The sequence below is a fragment of the Simochromis diagramma genome, unplaced genomic scaffold (assembly GCF_900408965.1).
Source record: "Simochromis diagramma unplaced genomic scaffold, fSimDia1.1 OVJJ01000816.1, whole genome shotgun sequence".
In the NCBI taxonomy this organism is placed as follows: Eukaryota; Metazoa; Chordata; class Actinopteri; order Cichliformes; family Cichlidae; genus Simochromis; species Simochromis diagramma.
The window spans coordinates 17148320-17168069 of record NW_024386908.1 but is presented as its reverse complement, the minus strand read 5'-3'; the positions used below and the strand labels follow the sequence as shown (position 1 = coordinate 17168069).

Here is a 19750-nt window from a genome sequence, read left to right as displayed (position 1 = left end):
TTTTTTTTAAATTTTACTCAGCATATTCCAGGTGAAACTGCTTTTAAGACTTTAATCAGCCATTATTAGACACACATATACCCCGTACGACCTCAGAGGGGAAGGAGCAGTAGTTCTTGCAGTAGTGGAGAGGATGCTCGGAGCAAAAGCAAAGTGAAGTTGAACACAGTGGAGAGAGACAGCCGGGGGAAACCTATTTATTGGCTGGCATGGGAGGGCAATGTTTTCTGTGTTGGTGTGTGTGTGTGGCCAGAAAAAAACCCAACACTGAGAAGTTCCTTTTCTCTGCGTGGACACATCTGTAAACTCTTGTTTGCACTGTAATTTCCCTCGTAGATCATTTCAAGGCGGTTGCGACTGAGTGCGATTGTGTGTTTGACCTCAGGCTCCCACTAAACACAAAATACAACTGGGGTGTTTTGTCCACATGTACAACACATTCTTCAGTTTGACGTCACATTAACCCACACAAACTGTACTGAGGCTGTACAACTATATGCTTGCCAAGTCCCTTTACTCCTTTGATTTCCCTCTTATCCTGGTTTTATTCCAACATTCGCCCTTCTTTTCTTTCAAGTCTTCCCGCATGGGATGGTCAAGATGTGATGTACCTAAAAGACCATCAGTCCCTTTAGAATACTGATGTTTTAGAAATATTACATGCATCCAGGCAAGTCAATGTAAGGTGCAAATCTTAAGCCCAGTTTTTAAGTCAAATAAAACAATCTGAGTCCAAAGTCAAAAACTGGTAGACAAAAACGATTGTAATGAAGTATATTAGGTTTGTAGTCTCAACCTTCAGTTTATAGACTAATTTAATGCTCACTGCGTAGATTATGGTCCAATTTCGAGCAAAACAGATGACAGATGTGATAAATCTCTACACAATGGGCATCTATTGCCACTGGCTGCTCAGTCAGCCACTTCAATTTAAAAAACAAACAAACAAAGAAGACATGGTTCCTCACCCAGGAGGTGTCCATCTCAACTGACTCCTTTCAATGTGGAGGAGTAGCGGCTCCACTGTAAGTCCCTCCCGACTGATTGAACCCCTCAGCCTGTCATCCATAATACTTGGAACTTTAAGCAATAATTTCAAGTGATCCCAGATCGGGTTTTATTTGGTATTGCTCAATAATTAGTAATGTTTGCGCATATAACTCTTTGGACTTTCACATTATTCATCTACTTACTGCCTCTTTTGCTTTTTATAGCCTTTCCTCCCTCGTTTCTGTCTCTTTCTGCTTGTGTGATTCGTTCAGTGCACCGTCAGTATTAAGGAGGAAATCACTTGCACATTAAAGCCCTGCATTTCCAAGCACTTTACTCAATAAAATTGTGGCAATTCACACTCTGAACCCAGTTTACGGGGTGTTGGGAGGGCGCTGGATCTCAGACAGCTGACAGGTTTCCACTGAGAACAGCAGGTGATCTCCAATCTTTGGACCTGCCTCCTGGACAGAAAGTGCCTCACCAAGAGTTGCTGCTAATGCCCACTACAGTGTAATTATTCCTGTAATGTTGTAAAGGAGGAGGGCTTGAGCTGGAGGGGGACGGGGGGGAGAAAGCGGGTGATAGCATTAACAGATATTAGGGTGGGTGGGGTGTTCATTTTCATTAGGTTTTATGGGTTGGAAAAACAATGTCATGCATACCAATTAGCGCTGGAACAGATGGCTCAATATGGTTCTATGTTCAGTGCCATGCAAGGAGCAGGAGTCTGACAGTAACAACCCAGGCAACAGCATCAGGCCGGTCAACAGGAGGAAGGAGTTCAGGCTGCCAGCTGTTTGGAAAAGAACCTTTCCTTTCCTTTGCTTTGGTTTCCTTTCCTTTCCTTTCCTTCCCTTATTTCTGCCCTACATTCCAGGTCAGGACCTCCAGGGCAAAATTAAACCTTGATCAGTCTGTTCATCAGCCTCTCTGAGGAGGGAGCCATATGCTGACATATGCTGACGGAAAGGGAGAGGGATTGGCTAATTATACTTGTGTGTGTGTTAGTGTGCATGTGCAAATCAACACAAACGGTCTGAGCGACATTGCTTCGCAAGGCCCAAAAGTGAGTGAGTATCTGGCTGACATTCTGCTCTGATATTCGATATCTTTAAATCTGTTTTTCTTCCAATTGTTTTTCATTCTTTTTTTTCTCATGTGGTTCACATGGAAACAGTCTTTTTTCTTTGTGCATCAGTTTTGAAAAGCCTATGAAAAACCAGTAAGGCTGTCAGCAGACACTAACAGAATAATAATACCATTTCCACATAATACTGATACTAATCGGGATAATAAAACACTTTCAACACACATTTGTGAAGAAATCAAACAAATGTGTGCCCTACTGAATTAATTTAGCACTGTTCTCTTACAGAACCAGCGCTGTATTGATCAAGCCAACAATACCAATAAAAAAACTCAAACAAAACCCATCATATCTGATGGATGACTCAGTGACAACTCAATATCCAGCCTGTAAAGTGGATCTATTTTCGTCAACTAGAGGTCAGAAAACAAATCTAAGCAAATTAACAGTTCCAACGAAATGATGCAGTTTTTAATCATACTATTTCCTGCGTTTACAGAGAGTAGTCACTCTCCTTTCAGCTCTGTTTTGATCTCCACCAACCTGTCGAATGGGTTTATAAGGGTGGTGAAGCTGAACCATCTGGTAAACGTCCTAAAAATTCTAAATAATTAGGTAGAATTCAGAAAACTTCAAAAACATTGCAAAGTTAAATCTGAAGTTCTTTGCCATTTCTGAGCAAGTGGCCAGAAAGATGTTAACTTATGACGGTTCAAGGAAGGGTATCCACCCATCATTTATCTAAACTGGAGCATGGACTGGTATACTTTTTATCTATTACACTCATCTGTGCTCCAGGGACAAGTTGAGTTTTAGGCAACCCCGTGAGGCACAGCTGTACCTTTGGTGCAGTTGCAGTGTGGTTTGCAGAACAGTTCAGTTGAATGGTTCAGTTTGACCATTCAAACCTTTTCCAAGGCTAACACAAAAAAGATTTGTATCCACTGAAAATCTACAATTACCCTAACATACTGTCTCAGGGTAATTGTCTTTACTGTGCAGACAAGTTGGCATCTTCCCTGAAAAATGCAAGTGATTGTGACAACCTGCTAGTGACAAACGCAGTCACAAGAAAGTTTCTGATGCCACACCTGCTTTGTGGCTGATTTCACATGGAAATAGCAAACTTCAGCAGCCACTTGCCAACCGGTTGCGACCAGAGATCGCCACTAAGTCACTGACTGTCTTGAGACCTGCGTCAGTATAGGAGAACAGCGGGATAGAGACTTCCACACTGGTGCTTTGTTCTACATTGGTCATAAAAAGATGCGTTTGTACGCACCAATCATATGAATGGGAATCTCCATCTGTATGCGCACACAACTCTCCACTCTAGCTTAAGAAAATGAAAGAGGCTTCAACTCATGATCTTATTCAGCAGCTGGGCTTTACAAATAGATTTTGACTGAGTTAAATAGTACCCAGACCTCTAATTTAGCAAAATAAACCAAAACAAATCAGACGAAGAACTTCCTCAAAAAACAACCGGTGATAGATATGAAACTATTATGACATGAAATCGAAAACTTTGCTGCGAGGTGACAGCCTTCAAAACAGCTCCGCCATGCTGCCCCTAACAAAGGGTTGCTCACCTAAAATACACTGAACATTTTGCTCGCTTGCTCTATCTGTATCTAGACAAAGAGATTGCTTTTATCTTTATTTAAGCTCATTGCAAACGCTTTCTGCAGGAGCAAATTTCCCTAAGAAAACAGTCCAAAGCGGTGTCTGTGTATTACAAAGAGCAATGCTTTTGGAGAGATGCCGTTACATTTTTTTGAATGCGAGTTGTCAATGCTTTGAGGCCGACAAATGAAATTCCTTTTACCTCTTGTGTTGTTGTGGCAGCTGAAGTCTAAGAGACAAATATCTGTGAACCTGAAAAAACCACCTGCACGGCTAAGTAGAACTAGAAGTAAGTGAGAAAATATGTTTTCCCTTTTCTCTTTTTTTGGTAAATTGGGTGAATCTGCCCTTTAATACCCACCCACTGGACCCAAACTGGCACATCAAAGGCCCCTTTGTATGCTTTCTTATTTCCTATCTACAGTGGTCCTTTCTCCTCTCACTGGCTTTAGAGCTCAGCTTTACATCTGTAGAAGCAGGGTGGGTACAGGTGTGCCTCCCCACTTCGGAGACTTTATACTAGCAAACACTTTCACTGCAGTGTTAGCCACGGCTCAGTGGGTCTGAATGGGGAAGCGCTAACAGGCTAGCGCTGCAGCTCCGGAGCCCATTGATCTGTGCTGCTCACTAATAACAGACAGCAGAGACTCCCCGGCTCTCTGGGGCCATTAGGATGCATGAGTGGGAACCATGCTAAATGGGACAATACACAGAGGTGTGTACAAGGGTAAATACACTCCAGTTCATATGGAGAGGCAGATACGCCACGGGTAAGCCCGACTAACACATAATTTCTTTGGCTAACCTTGGAATTGCATTACCCTGGGTGTTTGTCTTAGCATGTGTACGTGTGTGTATTTTGATATAGGGATTAAGCACAGTGTTACAGCATGACTGGGACTGCCTTATTTAGGGTCGTGCAGTTACATTTCCAAGCCATTATCTATACCTGCAGGGACAAGTGGGAATTTCAGTGTGACAGAAAACTCACACGGAGATGTATGCGCATACACATGAACAGACAAAGCGCTAACAGAGGTGTATGTCAGTGCACAGGCCTACATTCAATCTCCTATCTCCCAAACAGTAAAAGGAGAGAAATCGAGAGGCCTGTCTGCTCGCCATCCCTCTAAATGTTTAATGAACCATCTCTCCCTGTCTCCCTCCCTCTCCGGCTCTTCTGCCTCACTCACCCTGCTGTTCAGTCCTAACCCATCATCTACTTTTTCTCACTTCATCCTTGTTTGTCTGTCTCGCTCTCTCTTCCTTCAGGCTAACAGACGCCAACGAGTTGCACTGGTTCGCGATGAGGTCTGAATGCTGACAAGGAATGAGCAGAGGGGGAGGAGGACGAGGAGGAAGGCTAATCTGCATCCTATTTCATAACTAAACCTCCCCCTGGCTTGGATCCAGACTCGCCAAATCTATCATTTGTTCTAACGTAATTTTTCACTTGATGTTTGAAACTGTGCAGGTTTGCAGGGCCCGGCAGGGCTGTCCTCTGTCCGGATAGTGTGGAGATGACAGCACCTTGCAGCCTGAGTGGATGCCGGGTGCGCATTTCCATGTGAACCACATGAGGAAAAACGTGCGTCTGCGCTGTTCCAGCTTCTAAGTGCTTGTAATGTAACTGGCAAAATTTTTTTGGCACGAGGTAAAGATGTGAAAATGCTGCAGAGCTATTTATGTACTCCACAGTCACAGCTGTTATTGTTTAGACAACAAAGATTCAGTTGTGCAGGAGGGGGGGCTGTTGTGTTTTATTAGGCCTAATCTACTCAACCTTTCTTTATCTCCTAATGCAGAGGGGGTCTTTATCTTTTGACCTGCTCCAAATAAGCTTCTTCTACCGCTTAAATAATCTAGCAACACAGTTAATCCTGTCCAAATACTGCACACCGTTTACAGGTTAAACATGTAACCTCTGTCATTTCCAAATATCTGACATACACTTGTCAAATTAAAACTTTATTCAGGTAGACACTTTGCTAGTTGTATGTCACATGACTGAAGGCTTGAAACTTGTTTTTTATGTTGGTGCTAAAATCTCAGGACAATTTCAAATAGAAAGAATAAAGACAGCAGCACAGAGGTTAGCACCGCTAAAAAGGTCCTGGGCTCAAATCCACTGGTTGTCTGGTTGTCTCCAGCTTCCTCCCAAAGTCCAAACACATGCACGTTAGGTTAAGTGGTGACTAAACTGGATGCAAGTAAGAATGTCAGTGTGAATGATAGATGTTCCCCGCCTCTTGTCCTATGACAGCTGAGAGAGGCACCAGCTCTCCCCATCCTCCACTCTTCTAAAAAGATGGATAGTTAAACAGATGGACTAATTGCAGCGTGTGAAGACTCATTGCAAATGTCTGAGGACTAGTTTTGGAGATCAGGGAACTAGTTGGAGAGGCCTGCGATCGACTGGCAACCTGTCCAGAATCTACCTATGACAGCTTGGTTAGGCTCCACCAAAACTTGTGACCCTGGAGTGAATAATTGGCATGAAATGGATGGGTATATAAAGATAGCATGGAAAACCTTTTTAATAATCAGTTTTATGAGGCCAGTTGATGTGAATAGCTTGTTACTGATGGGGATTCATTTCTGGACTTGAGGTTGAAAGAATTTGTGACTTGATGTAAATTTTATCTGACGAGAGTTCGCCTTAAAACTGATTTGAGGTTTGAGACTTAAAATTTGACTTTGTTTATGTTTTTCATAACTGAATAGTGAAAAACTAAACTTGTTTACTTGAGAATGGCTTGGTCACTCTGCCATACACAGGATATGAAAGACAGACGTAGCCACCGTGATGCCACCAAAGTCTTATTTGTAGGCTCCGGTTGATTATTTTCTTGGCTTGTCAGTCAAAGCATACCCTGCTTCATCATCTATTCTACTCTACATGTAATCATAATGAACAAATTGAATTACATGCTCTATTGAACAGACTTAAAAGAAGCAACTGGGATCGAAAACTCACTGGGAAATGATTTACTAAAGCCATAAATGAAGTGAGACGTAGAATCAGTTTCCCACAGACTTCTATACACTCAGACTGGAGTCAGTAAAATTGCCCCCTGCTGGCCATTCAAGAGAATGTACTCAAGAAAAGTCCAGACCTGATTTGAGCCATTTTTGACAAGAAGTGACACTCGATGTGATTTCAATTGAATTGGACTCGCTCTAAAAGCCTGGATTTTTGAAAACCTAACAAACAAGTCCTCGCAAGAGATACCGAGAGCCACTTTGTATAACCAACAATTGCTCATTACAAGCAAAAACACAACTGCTACTTTCTTTCTGAATGAAATACTACGGGGAACAAAAAAAAGAAAAATGTATTATTTTCTCAGATTTCTCTGATTTTGTTTTGCTCGGCTCCTCTAAAGAACATTTAAAATGCGTAAAAAACCTCTCATTCAGCTGTGGAAACACACACATAATACACGAGACAAGCGACGGCGCGCGGGTGTGTATTTCCGCGCTTGCGTGCGCGCAAATGTGTACAGCTGTGGATGTAAGCGAGCGAGCCTACTTCTACTCCCAGCCCCAGGACTTCAAATTATCCTGAGGCTCCTCCAAAACACACTTCAGAATTTTTGTCTGCTTTCCAAACTCATTACTTTAGTAGGGCAAATCAAACAGGGCGCATTAAATGGAACTCAAACGTGAAGAGAGTGGAGTGCAGGGGGAAAGGAGAAGAGTGAGTGTGAGCGTGAGTGTGCGCGTGTCACAGAGAAAGCAAATGCGCCTGTGTGTTAATTAGCAGGATCCTGCTCTAATTAATGGCCTATGAATAGCCATGCTGGGTAAGTAGTCAAGGTTAGACACCTGTGCAGCCATATTGATGCTGGAGCAAACTTCTTCTCATGCAGGGTCTATGAAATTATCCACATTTAATGTAAATACAATATTGGCAGCCTCGGCTGCTGCTGAGCCAAATGATGAAACGAGCATGTGTGTGTGTGTTATAAGAGATACTGTGTGTATCCAACATGGATGATGTCAGAGCAATTAGAGAACACATGAATCATCACTGGGGAGGTAATGACCTCGGAGCACCACAGAGGAGAGTCAATTACTCCATCATAAGGGAACCTGGCACTATTACACATTATTTATTACTCATTTAAGAAGTGATATGATGACTTTGCCGTGTTCCGTGGTAACATTAATTTGTTATAATCCTTGAATTACTTTTTTTTTGTTGCACCCTTTCAAATGTGCAAATTGAATTCTCGCGCACAGCCAGGGACTTTTAATCGACTGTGAAACGGCTCGCAAATTTAATAACTGATGTTCGCAGATTAAAATCACTAAAGATTCGCGTTTGCGTTGTTAAAACCCCCGATCAGGCTAGCGACTGACAGCCGTCGTCCAGCAAATGTCTGAAGCACGGCGATGGCTCGAGTCGCCCTGAAACACAAACCAGAAGTTGATTTCAGTCTTAAATGCTAACGTGAACCACGTGTCTCTTAAACCTTTTTGACTCATCTGAGCTACAGCTACGGCTATATCTGTGACCTGGGGCAGTAAAACTCATGTAACTTTTAATTTGATTGCAATCTTTTGTGACTGACTTACAGTCAGCACACTTTTACTTGCTTGTCAGTCTTGAAACGCTCATCTGGGAAGTAGAATTGCAGCATGAGTCACACACTGAGTCCTGACAGTAGTTCTGCTGACATAAATAACATGGAGGGCGGTTGTGTTTGGTGCTACTTAACATGAATGCACACAATCTTTAAAGGTGACATTCATACTAGAGCACCAGCATCTCAGACCATTTGCAACCAGACATGTTGAGTACTCAAGAGATTAAAAAAAAAATCATACCACAGAGTAGATCTTTACTGTAGGTGAGTTTAAAAATAGCAGATATCAGCTCAGATGTTTGATGCTGATGTCACATGGGATGTAACGCTTGTTGGGAAGCTTTTATTGCATTTACAGTAACCTAGCAAGTTGTCTAGCAACACTGTCTTCGCATCACCCGTCTCCCTGCGTGGTTCTCTTTCATGGTGACAAGCACAGTGAGGCGTAATGTTAATAAAATGCTCTGTTCTTTCTTTTAATTGGTTGTTTCTTTCAGGAGTTACTGTCTGAATGCTTCAGCCCGCATCTTGATTTCAAGAGTGCACGGAGAACCAGCGGGGCTGAAACGAAAGGTTCTCATAAGCACTGACATTCATGCTGAACTGCTTGCTGCACAGGCACCTCCCCAAAAAATGATTCAAACCATTCATATCAAAACAGTTGAATCTAGTGGTTTTTGAAAGGCTGTTTACACTGTTTGATATCAGTCCTTGCAGTCCCACTTGATCTTAATTGGAAGCCATTGCAACTGCTGTGAATCCAATCTGACTACAGCTGCTTTTTTTTTTTTTTTATGAATGAATGAGCAAAAAACTTTTCAGAGCCACACAAGGTGTTTGATCCTTAAAAGACACATTTTCAGCCGGGTGCCACAGATTAAAAACGATAAAAACGAGCTTTTACAAGGCCTCTAATGCACCATTATGTCTTCATGCAACTCATTTTAAATCTGCCAGCATGACTCTTTGGGCTTAAATTGTGAGATGTAAATGCTTAAAATACAGAAATCTATAACTTAATTACTTTGGCAGAGTATGAATGGCCATGGGGAAGATCTTTATCAGTGAGAACAAGGTTAAAAGTGCAAAATTTATGTCCTCCTTCACATTTTCCAAAGACATGTAATGGGATAGATTGGAGTTTTTGCGGGCCCGATTCTGGCCCACGGGTGTTATATTTGACACCCCTGATATACATTTTCTGTGGCGCATTAGCTCTCCGTGTCAAATTTTCCACTTCCTGCTCTCTCCTTTTCTCAGTGTGTACGTTTGAACAAAGAGAGCATTCCCTCGTCAACAGATCAATACCCTGGATCCATTCGGGTTTGTTAAAGAGTAATAGGCATGGATTTGAAGGGGGGTGTGGGGGGAGGCTAACAGGCGCTGATTTAGCCAGGCTACGCTGGACCCATTTACTTCCCAGCTACAGCTAACGGGGTTTCTCCAGCCTCCAAAACACTTTGTACTGCCGTCACAGTGCCGTATACGGCAGAAGAAAAATTACCCCCATTATGTAATCTCTATAATGATTCCTATTGAGAAAGCAGAGGCTACAATGGCGGTACAGTAAATTACACTAAACACCATTACTCTTGACAGCTTCTTCTGAATGTGTGCGTGCATATCTGTATTTGTTGGTGAGTCAGCGTGTGTGTGTGTGTGCGTGTGTGAAGATGTTAGGTGAGTGAATGATTGAGTGTGTGTGCATGAGTGCGTGAGCGCCACTCTCACAGTGAAATTAAACTGGGGCTCAGGTGAGAAACAGAGCAATGCTTCAGTGCTGAGCGAAGAGGAAGGAGAAGAAGTGGCGGTGAGGAGTTAAACACCCCAAGGACTTCGCAGTCGGTGTAGAATAAGCCCGTCTAAGGAGGAAGGGAAGAGGAGGAGGACGAGAAGGGACGAGGGAAAGAGGCAGATAGAAAAAGAGAAGGGGAACAGAGGGAGCTGACAGGGAGATTGAGAGATGGCGAGATTGATGGCATGTAATGATGAAACGGATGGAGGACGAGACAAGAGAGACATGCACGTCAGAGGCCATTACTCATCTGCGGCACGCACGCACATACACTCATACACACAGACAGCAAACGCCACCCAAGGGTGCCGGAGGAGCCGTCTACCACCCACCTCTCTATTTTTCTCACCTTCTTTCGTTTTCTCTCTGTCGCCCTCCTGTTCATCCCACCCTCCATCTGTGCCTCTGTGTCTTTTGCTTTTTTTCCTTCCCTTCTTAGACTTCAGTCTGTTTCCTCTGAGGGTTTACATCATTCGTATCAAATCATCTTATTCGTCACAAACTGTGAAACTTGTTTTTACCATTTATATTTCAAGTGGAACAGCAACGCACAAGAACTTATAGACAGATAGAGGTGATATTGTCTATTGTAGACTATCAGCTATAGCTATAGTATCAGCAATAAAGACAGGCACAAGCTTTTTGTTTGCTTTGCTGTTTTTGTTCCCCTTGCGTGGGTGCAAAAGCTCAAGTTAGGACTACGTATTGTTAAAATATTGATAAAGTCACACAACTCGACCCACTGAGACACGCTGTTATTAATTAAATGACAGAACCATGCAAGACATGAGTCTACATCTGGCTTGTATGTGTATGTGCGTAGTGTTTTGGCCTGTTTGTCAACCACAGTTTTCCATAATGAGCACCCAGGGGACTTGGTGCATTGCACTCTCTTCTCGGAAAGGCCTGAACAGACTTGTGCAATACCTCCGATGCTCCCTGGAGGCTCGAGACACACTAACTGCCGATTTCCATAACAGAATACTCACAAACAGGGTGATCACTTCTGTCCCACAGGTTTTTAAAAATTTCTCAAGAAAGACGGCCCTCTGTGCTGAAACCAAAGCAAGATGACTACAGGATTAATCCAAGAGGTGAGTGACATTTTGCATGTCAAGGATTTCCAATTAAGACAAACATCAGGCCGACATGCCCCATGTGATAAAATGTTGCTCCAGAATGCCAATGATGCCAAGAAATACTTCCACATAGAAACTTTACACAGGCCTATGAAAGACAACGACCCTGCAATAATATGAGAAAAAACCTCAACAATCAGAGGACCACCTATGAGCAAGCACTAGGCAACAATGGGAAGGAAAAGCTCCCTTTTAACAGGAAGAAGCCTCAGGTAGAACCATGATCAGGGAAGGGCAGCCATCTGCCATGACCGGTTGGGTTTGACACTGCGGATCTCTGCCAGAGATTAATAAACAAAGTGGTCTATTGGGGTGATATGCTACTATGCGGTTTTTAAGAAAGATGGGGCGACGTTGTAAGCAAGGATTGTGGACCATAAAAACTAACATAACTGATGCTGTTAGGACTAGAAAACTGCTGTATAACTCTGTGATTCCCAGCCAGTGTTTTGGAGATGCCAGGAAGTACTTCTGGACCAGTTTCAAAGACTAGTTTCAATTAATCTAAAAAACATCATAAATACATCTGCTGCACAAAAGAGTTAACTAAACTAAAAGTTATGGATAAAAAGTACAAAGAGGCAGGAAATGGGAACGTTTAAATGATTGCAACAGTCAAAAATGATTCCCTTTAGGTAAGCAGTTGAAGTCGTTAGCTAAACTGCCCTCTTGACATGATTCGTATAGCTAGCTGAAACTCTGAGCAAAAAAAGCTCAAGTTCTAGCTGCTGTCATTCTACAACTGGTAGTCAAAACTGTTAGTTACAAGTGTGAATAAACAGTTAAAAATGCTAGATAAAAGTGAGGATTTATTAGTCAGAAGTAAATTCAAACTCAGAACATGTTTTTTTCTCAATCGGTTAGCCTGCCAAGAGCTTTGACTTACTGAATAACTTTGAGTTGAACTGGAAAGTCCAGCCTGTTGCTGCTGGTCCCAAATAATAACAAGTTACAATGGAAACCATTACAAAAGGGTGGAGGCAGATGGTTAATGCCGTTAGCTGTTTCACTAAAACACACATGTGACTGTTTTGTTTCTAAGTTCAGTTGTTTGCACGCTGTTGGGCATGCAGTGTGGCATCAGAGCAACAGTGAAGAGGTGTACTAGTTTTTATCACTACAGAAAGCTTTCCTACAAAACAACTTGTATTCATTTGAAAACCACTGAACTGGTGTAATATAATTCAGGTACGTCTCTGTGAGTTAAAGCTGAACTCGGGACAGAACAATACAAAAATTCAAAGTGGACGGCGCCCTGCTGTGTCAACGCTTCCTTTCTGCTGCTGCTGCGGACTTGCTGTTTAAAATGAGCCCTCTCTCTCTCTCGAATAAGCTGCATTCACTAAACATCTGCTTAACACCCCGCACACACACCGCTTAATACAATGAGCCGATATGCCAAGCGGCGGAGTGCGTGCTGTCCTCTCTCCCCGTGGAGGCTTCAAATGCATCACGCCTAATCAGAGAGGGAGACTCAGCTCATAGTGCCGGCTAGTGCTGCATGCTAATCCTCTGCAGATGAAGACGCTAAGCTAAGCGCAGGCTGACAGGCATGCGGTGGGAATGGCAAAGGAGGCTAATGCTAACTGCAGTGTCACTGCTCCCTCCTACCTTGATTTTGCACACACACACACACACACTCACACACTCCACAAAGCCTTATGCATTTGGGTATTCATGACTGAGCGTGTGCAGAAAGACTAGCCAACGACAGCTGCGTTAAAAGCCTTCAACATCAGTCTGGCCAGCTGAGATTTGATTTGGCTGTGAGCATCTGTGTGTGTGTGCATATGCCTGAGGTTGTGTATTCATGAAGGAATTTGACAGTACGCTAACAAGCGCCCGGAGCTTGGCAAATGTGGAATAGAAGGGCTTCATAGCAAAGTTAGTTAAGTTACATGCACAAACAGACACACACACACTCTGTGGGATGAGTTCAGTGAGTTGTTGTCATTGTTGCTGTTTACCAGCAGAGGTGAGACAGAGCCGTGGCCTTCTCATTAAAACAGAGACCTCTAGAGCTCTTACTTTTCTCATTAGCCTTCAGTGTATGTCTGCCATGTGTTTGCACGCTCACACCAAAGAGTGTGCGAGTGGTTTTGGCGCTGACCCTGTGCAAATACACGTGTGAGCAAGTTAAAAACCGCCATGCGTCCCTCAGCGTGGAGGTCTGTCTGGTCATCTGTGTCTCTGGTTAAAGATCTGGAGAGGAAACCAGGGGGAAACTCGAAGGGATCACAGTCCACAAGCTCACAGACGCACACTAACTGGCTGTAGTTGTGTGAAAGCACCCCAGAGAACCACAAAAGGCTATAATGTCTGCCAATCAGAAAAGAGCTTACACAGAGCTGCCTGCCAATCTCAGCCAACCACAGTTGCCACAATGCCCACCGCTGTACCCACTCACCGTCAATCACATTTCACCACCACGCCCACCGCCTGACAACCTGCAAAACGTCTTGCAACACCCAGCCAGCTCTCCTAATTACCACCACCGCTGCCAAGTACCCCTCCGCTGACCAAAACCACAACTTGACATAACATAAAATCTACCGCCAGGACTCCAAATCCGTGGAAATGCACCAGCTACAGTCCAGGATGAAAACCCTCTGTGCCTCGTGCTGGCTTCCTGCTTCCCCCTGTGACATGTTGCATCCCATTAACGAGGTGTCACCACTAATATTTAGGACGTTAATTTGCACCGCTCCTGAAGCTGCTTTGATCCAAAGAGAGTGTGACAACTTTAATGACTAAACAAAACAGAGGACAAACAAACCTAAAGACCTACTGCTAAATCATAGCGGGGTAGTCTGCAGGGGAACAGCTTTTGAAGTGGAGGAAAACAACAGAAGGAAGCTTTTTATGCGGACACACCATCATTATGCTGGCCGAGGTGAGGCGGAGGCCTAATTAGGGATAGGAGATTGATTGAAGTTGTGTGTTTTTCTACGTTCAAAAGCACACAAAACAAAATTACAGGGGGAAAAAAAAGGATGAAGTTGAAAAAGTAAAATTTAGGGAGTAGACATGCAAATTTAAGATGATTTGTGATCTAAAAGCAGACTCTTTATCAAAGCCAACTGTACGAAAGCTTGTCTTTAGAAAGCGGCAACATTAGTTGTCTTTAGGCCTACTTGGGATTCACCCCGAGAGGATTTCTGGGTAGAGAAATTTAAATGGCTACCTTCGGCTGGGATTAGGAGGTGATGATGCTTAAAGATTACAATTAGCGTCAGCTTAGAGGTAACATAAATCAATGAGCTTGTCAGCAGAGGTTCCAAGAAGATGGAGATGCTAGGGTTAAGCGTTTAAAGCGATGTTAATGTGCACCTGTATCCAGAAGGGAAAAGAAAGTCACTCTGGTCTTTTTTAAAATGCCAAACATCTTCAGTGTATCCACTCTCTTTCAAAAGAAGACAGCAAAAACCATCCTCCCTCTCTCTCTCTCCATCCCTTCCATCTTCTAAACCAAGTTATTCTTGAGAACTCGAGCTCCTGTCAGCTCCCACCAGCTCTTGCCTCTAACTGACAGAGGTAACCCTCTTATATGAGCAGCCACTGCTAAAAGCATGTCATTTTCTCCCGCTAATGTCAAGTGGGAACAGATCAGAACAGGCAGGAGGAGTTAATAACACCACATAGTCTCCTCGCACGGATCCCTTGGGTACTCCTGCTTATATGTGAATCTGAACTTCCTGTGCGACCTTTGTAGTTGTGAATCACCCGGAGTGACCTCACCCCCGTTCTGTCTGCATGTCACAATCCCCCCAAAAGACCTAATTCATGATGAGGGACGGTGTGTGAGTGCATTTACTCACGTATTTCATTTGCAACACTCCCCAGACTCTAAGCCTGGTGTTTTCTCATCTGTCAAACTCTTTGTCTTTGTTTGGCTGGTTCCCAGATATCACATGTCTTTGCTAAATCCATAAATCCACGGCTTCTCGTAATCATTAAATACAGCATATGAGCCACGCACAGGAAAAACTAGGTGACTAATTAAGATGTTGGTCAAACATTTGGACAGAAAAGTTTGGCTGCCCCCCTTCTAGAGGGGGGCTGTCACGTGTATCTGCAAACAAGTGAAAGAGATTACTTACACTATACTGCTTGGAAAAAAGTTGTTAAAAAGTTTTTATAGGCTCTTATTTGTATTCCTATATAGTTAGACTGCTGAAATTCAGAACCAGTAACAGATGAGAAGAACAAAAAGTCATAAACATTAACAGGAACATACAGTACTTTGGCTAATACTGACCCGACTCGCAGCTTTGCAAACACCATTTGGCAGATCAAAACCTTTATGTCGCCTGAGAGACACAATGTGATGAACATAAAACACAAAACGGCGGCGCTCACTATCTAAAAAAAAAAAAAGGAAGTGAAGAGCTTTTCTTTTACAGGAAGAATGAAGAGCTAAAAAGAAAAAAGAAGACCTGCCCACATTTCTGCAGGAAGCTGACTTTAGATTTAACGTTGTCTATGCTATGATACTTCAGATACTTCAGAGTGTAAAGAAAAGTCAAGTTTGCTGCAGCAGAAGTGAGGAAACAGCCTGCAGATGAACTCTTCTACTTTCCATCCCCGCCTCCCCCGGTGCTCCTGATGTTTCTTATGCTAATTAGCCATGCGAAGCTTTGGGTGGTTAATGCTTTGCTAATGCATGCCAGTCAGGTAAACAGCCCTGGGTTCAGAGACCTGTTACGCTTCAGGTTTACTGGAACTCAATCTGGAAACCCAGTGGCTACCTCGCTGACTTCAGCTGTGAGAGCAGCAGCCAATTTTTCAGGGCTTACGTAGCCAGGAAATCTGGATCATAGATAAAAGAAATCCGGTCCGAGACTTCCTGTTCTGTCCATTGTGTTGTTGTTTATGAATGCAAAAAAAAAAAAGAAAAAACAAGAAGCTACATAACTGTCAGACACAGGTAATGGTTATGAGCTTGTGTTGCAGTGAAAACACTGCTGTGCTCGCCACGTGTACCGTTTACCTGCATGCATAAATGTGATTGGTCAATAAGCACAAGCAGACTATGGTAAAGGTCCTGGTGCCAAAAATCTTGTCTATCATTATATTTAGATGCCTGTTCACAAACAATATCCTTGCTTTTTCCTCTCCCATTTTCTGTTAATGAAATATTATTTGTAAATTGAAACTAGATTTAATTGAACTCACATGCAGGTTAATTTATTTGTGTTTTCTTGTGTTAATGCGAGGCCATATGCCCGGTAATAGTTTAGCCAAATGAAAGCTGCAGTATCACCATCAACGTGACGCTATAGCTGATGCTGATGGTGAACCATAGCCAGTTAGATCAGCAACCTGCAACTAAATTGCACATTTTTACATATAAAGTAGTACACAGAGTGCAAACTGAATGCTCGATCCTTTGTTTCCTGTTGTAAAGCTTTTGAATGGTACAAAATTTGCTGAAATGCTAAAATATAGTATTTTTAACTTTAACTGTTTTTTTTTTTTTTTTTACAATTTAAGTCATGAAAGAGAAAAGACACGTGTAATCTGTGAGGATGCACATTATATCAAGCCCGCATCCTTTGTGCTGATGAGAGAAATAAATCCAGCTTCCCACAGTGAATTGCTGGGATGTTCTAAAAGAGGCTGGGGCTGTTTCATCCATAACCAACAGAGCCATCAGCGGGAGAAATAGCGTCTCTGTATTCCACTCATGCCCCCCTCCTCTCCACTGCAGAGGCTAGAGGTCCGCACACACTGTGGCTCCACTCATTACCTTACCGCTTGGATGCCAGACCCCCATTCACCCTGCTCTCTCTCACACACGCACACACACTGAAACCCACACACTGCGAGCCCCCCTCCTCGATTAATCATCTCTTTTTAACCCCTCCCTCGCTGCGGAGGCTCGCACTCGCCCTTTTGCAGGATGCAACACGCTGGGAGAATGAAACGTGATCCTGATTCTGATTGGTACCTTCCGGGCTCGACACCGCGGTGGCTGGGCGGTTCGTGTTATTTGACCCCGGCACAGCGGTTCACACTGGTGTTTGAAATTCTCAGAGCTTTACAGACGTTTCATAACTAAACACGAATTAATGAAATGAATAGATAAATAAATGATCAAAATGTCACTGCACCCAATTCAAAGTAGATTGAAGCTTTTTCTCGTTGAAAAAAACGAGTAAATATGTAGTGAATTACGTGGATCTTTGACGCAATATCCGCCCTTTTTTCAATGATTTGAGGAGCATGAAAAGAAAACTAGACCTCTATTCAGCTCAGCACAGGAGCAGGATGACACACAGAGATGCCGAACCTTGATTTACGCTTCCTCATTTCTCTCCATTTCATCCTATTTGAGAAAGGCTGGAGGTTGGAGGCATTTATATTTCATAAAACAAACTTGCATTTGTCACCGGCAGAAAGAAAGCACACAATGCTGCGGCGCAGACAAAAAGCTCCTGGATGCTCCTAATCGGCTATTCTTTCTTTTGTTTCCTGTTACTTCTAAACAGCCTGCACGTAAACATGGTCAGAGGTCAAATAACGCAGTAATAAAAAATCCACTGTGCATACGCCAGAGCTCAACATAACAAATTATTTACACCGTGCTATTCCAGTGATATTGGACAGTAGATTCAATATCTAGAGCCACAGTCAATTGGCTGCCTAAGCTGCAAATCCGGGCGTCGAGATTTGAATTAATGTGAAATGCGATATGACACGTTTTGGAGGTTGTTCCTCTGATATTAAATTAGAGACTGAATACCTGAGCACAACGATTTTTTTTGCTTCAGGTATCCCATCCAAATGAGTTTTATTTGAATGTAGGAGTTCCAGCTGTGAGAGAGAAAATGTCCTCATATCCCGGTGAAATCACCCGGCTGCTGTCACGGTGTCCTGGGAGTCGTTCCATTATTCAGCGTCTACAGCGAAGCTCCAGGATTCGTCTCTAGATAAAAATCACCTCTACACCTGTTCTCTCTGGTGTTTTGTATATAGATAAACTTGCACAAAGATAGAAAATCATTCAAATGAAATGCAGAGTGCTGCGCAGAAAAACTCTGCATGTTTACTCTATGGAGGGAGTATTTCAGTCGACTAAATCAACTGAGCAAAAACTACCCCCCAAAAAATGTTCCAAACTTAATGTGCTGCCAACTACATTACCCACGATGCACCAAAACCCTTGCTTTAAGACCCAGAAAAAGACTCAGTGATGAGTTCCCATCTTAGGTGTTAATTAAATACATCTAAACATTTTTTTCAGATGGTGAGTCGGTTAACTTGCAATGTGATCCAGAGAGTGTCGTGGCTGTTTCTGACTTCTGCAGTGAATCTTCAGTGGTGTAGGTTTACAGTGTAAGTTACCCGATGCTAGCGTTTAGGCTTGTGTGTGGTGTGCTGTGCTCCTGTGCTGATGTTTTATATGTGGTGTTTTTTCCCCTCTCCTGGATGTCCTCTCTTTGCTATGATCAGTTTATTTTTTGGACCCAAACATATTTATCACTCGAGTTTCTCCACTTCTCTGTACACTTCCTAGCATTCCAATACTTTCACCAATCTTCCGCCAGGAATTTGCTGACATATCTGAGTCCTGACCCTGATGTTTTTATTACAACTATGGTGATAAAGTAGCCACAAATGCAGTGAACGAACCAGCCAATCATAATAACTTTAGGCTGTGTTGAAGCAAAGTGTAGTTACATCTCTCGTGAGGTGCACGTCAGGTTATCGCGTAGGGCTCTGTAACATATGTACACGGCAGATGGCTGCCCCGCCCTGAGCCTGGTCCCGCCAGAAGTTTTTTCCTGTTAAACGAGAGTTCTTCCTTCCCATTGTTGCCAAGTGCTTGCTCATAACATGGTGTCTGATTGTTGGAGTTCTCTATTATTGTAGGATTTTTACCTTACAGTATAAACCACCTTTAGGCGACTGTTGTTGTGATTTCGGTGCTATATAAATTAAACTGAATTGAACTGATTACAGGGTAGATGTAACACAGTCATGTAAATCCAATAAGGAGAGAATATCTGACCACATTCCCATTAAAGCAATGGTTGGGTAAAAAGTGGAACAGCTGACACCTTTACCTAGAGATGGCGTTTAAATAATAGTTTAACCACGTTGTGCCAAAATTTCTGTGTTCGGAGCTGCAGATGTTAGTATACTAACCAGTCTATAACAGTGACCCGTATTCACGTGGATAACATGAGAGGCAGAAGATGCAGTACTGCCCAGAGGTGGAATTTTTCTTTTATAGTCTACAGTTGTGACCTTTTGTCATGAATGTTGAAGGACTGGTAGTCATTTCTCTATATGCTGAAAGACATATGCACATATTCACCTTGGAACTGCAATGCATTTAGTCAGCCAAGTTTTCACATGGAAGACATAAGAAACAATCAGGGATCGTCTACCCCTTCATTTCGCCAGAGAACTTGTGATGGAGTGTTACTCATCGATGCAGAGGGAGAGCAGGGGCAGGCTACAGGCAGGTGGCAGCGGGACGAGTCGGGGACTGATTTAAATATTCATAGAT

The 19750-nt window shown here is 43.0% G+C and overlaps 1 protein-coding gene across 31 annotated transcripts in view; it reads right to left on the bottom strand.

The window, feature by feature from the left end:
• celf2 (cugbp, Elav-like family member 2) overlaps nt 1-19750 on the bottom strand; it is a 235233-nt gene that overhangs the window by 109165 nt on the left and 106318 nt on the right. For 2 of the 31 annotated variants that reach the window (XM_040035782.1, XM_040035783.1), the window contains one exon: nt 1-19750. This exon is cut by the window's left edge and continues 10312 nt beyond it; it is cut by the window's right edge. The exons of the other annotated variants lie outside the window; for them this stretch is intronic. The gene's annotated coding sequence lies outside the window, so the exon portion shown is untranslated. 31 annotated transcript variants of the gene reach the window in all.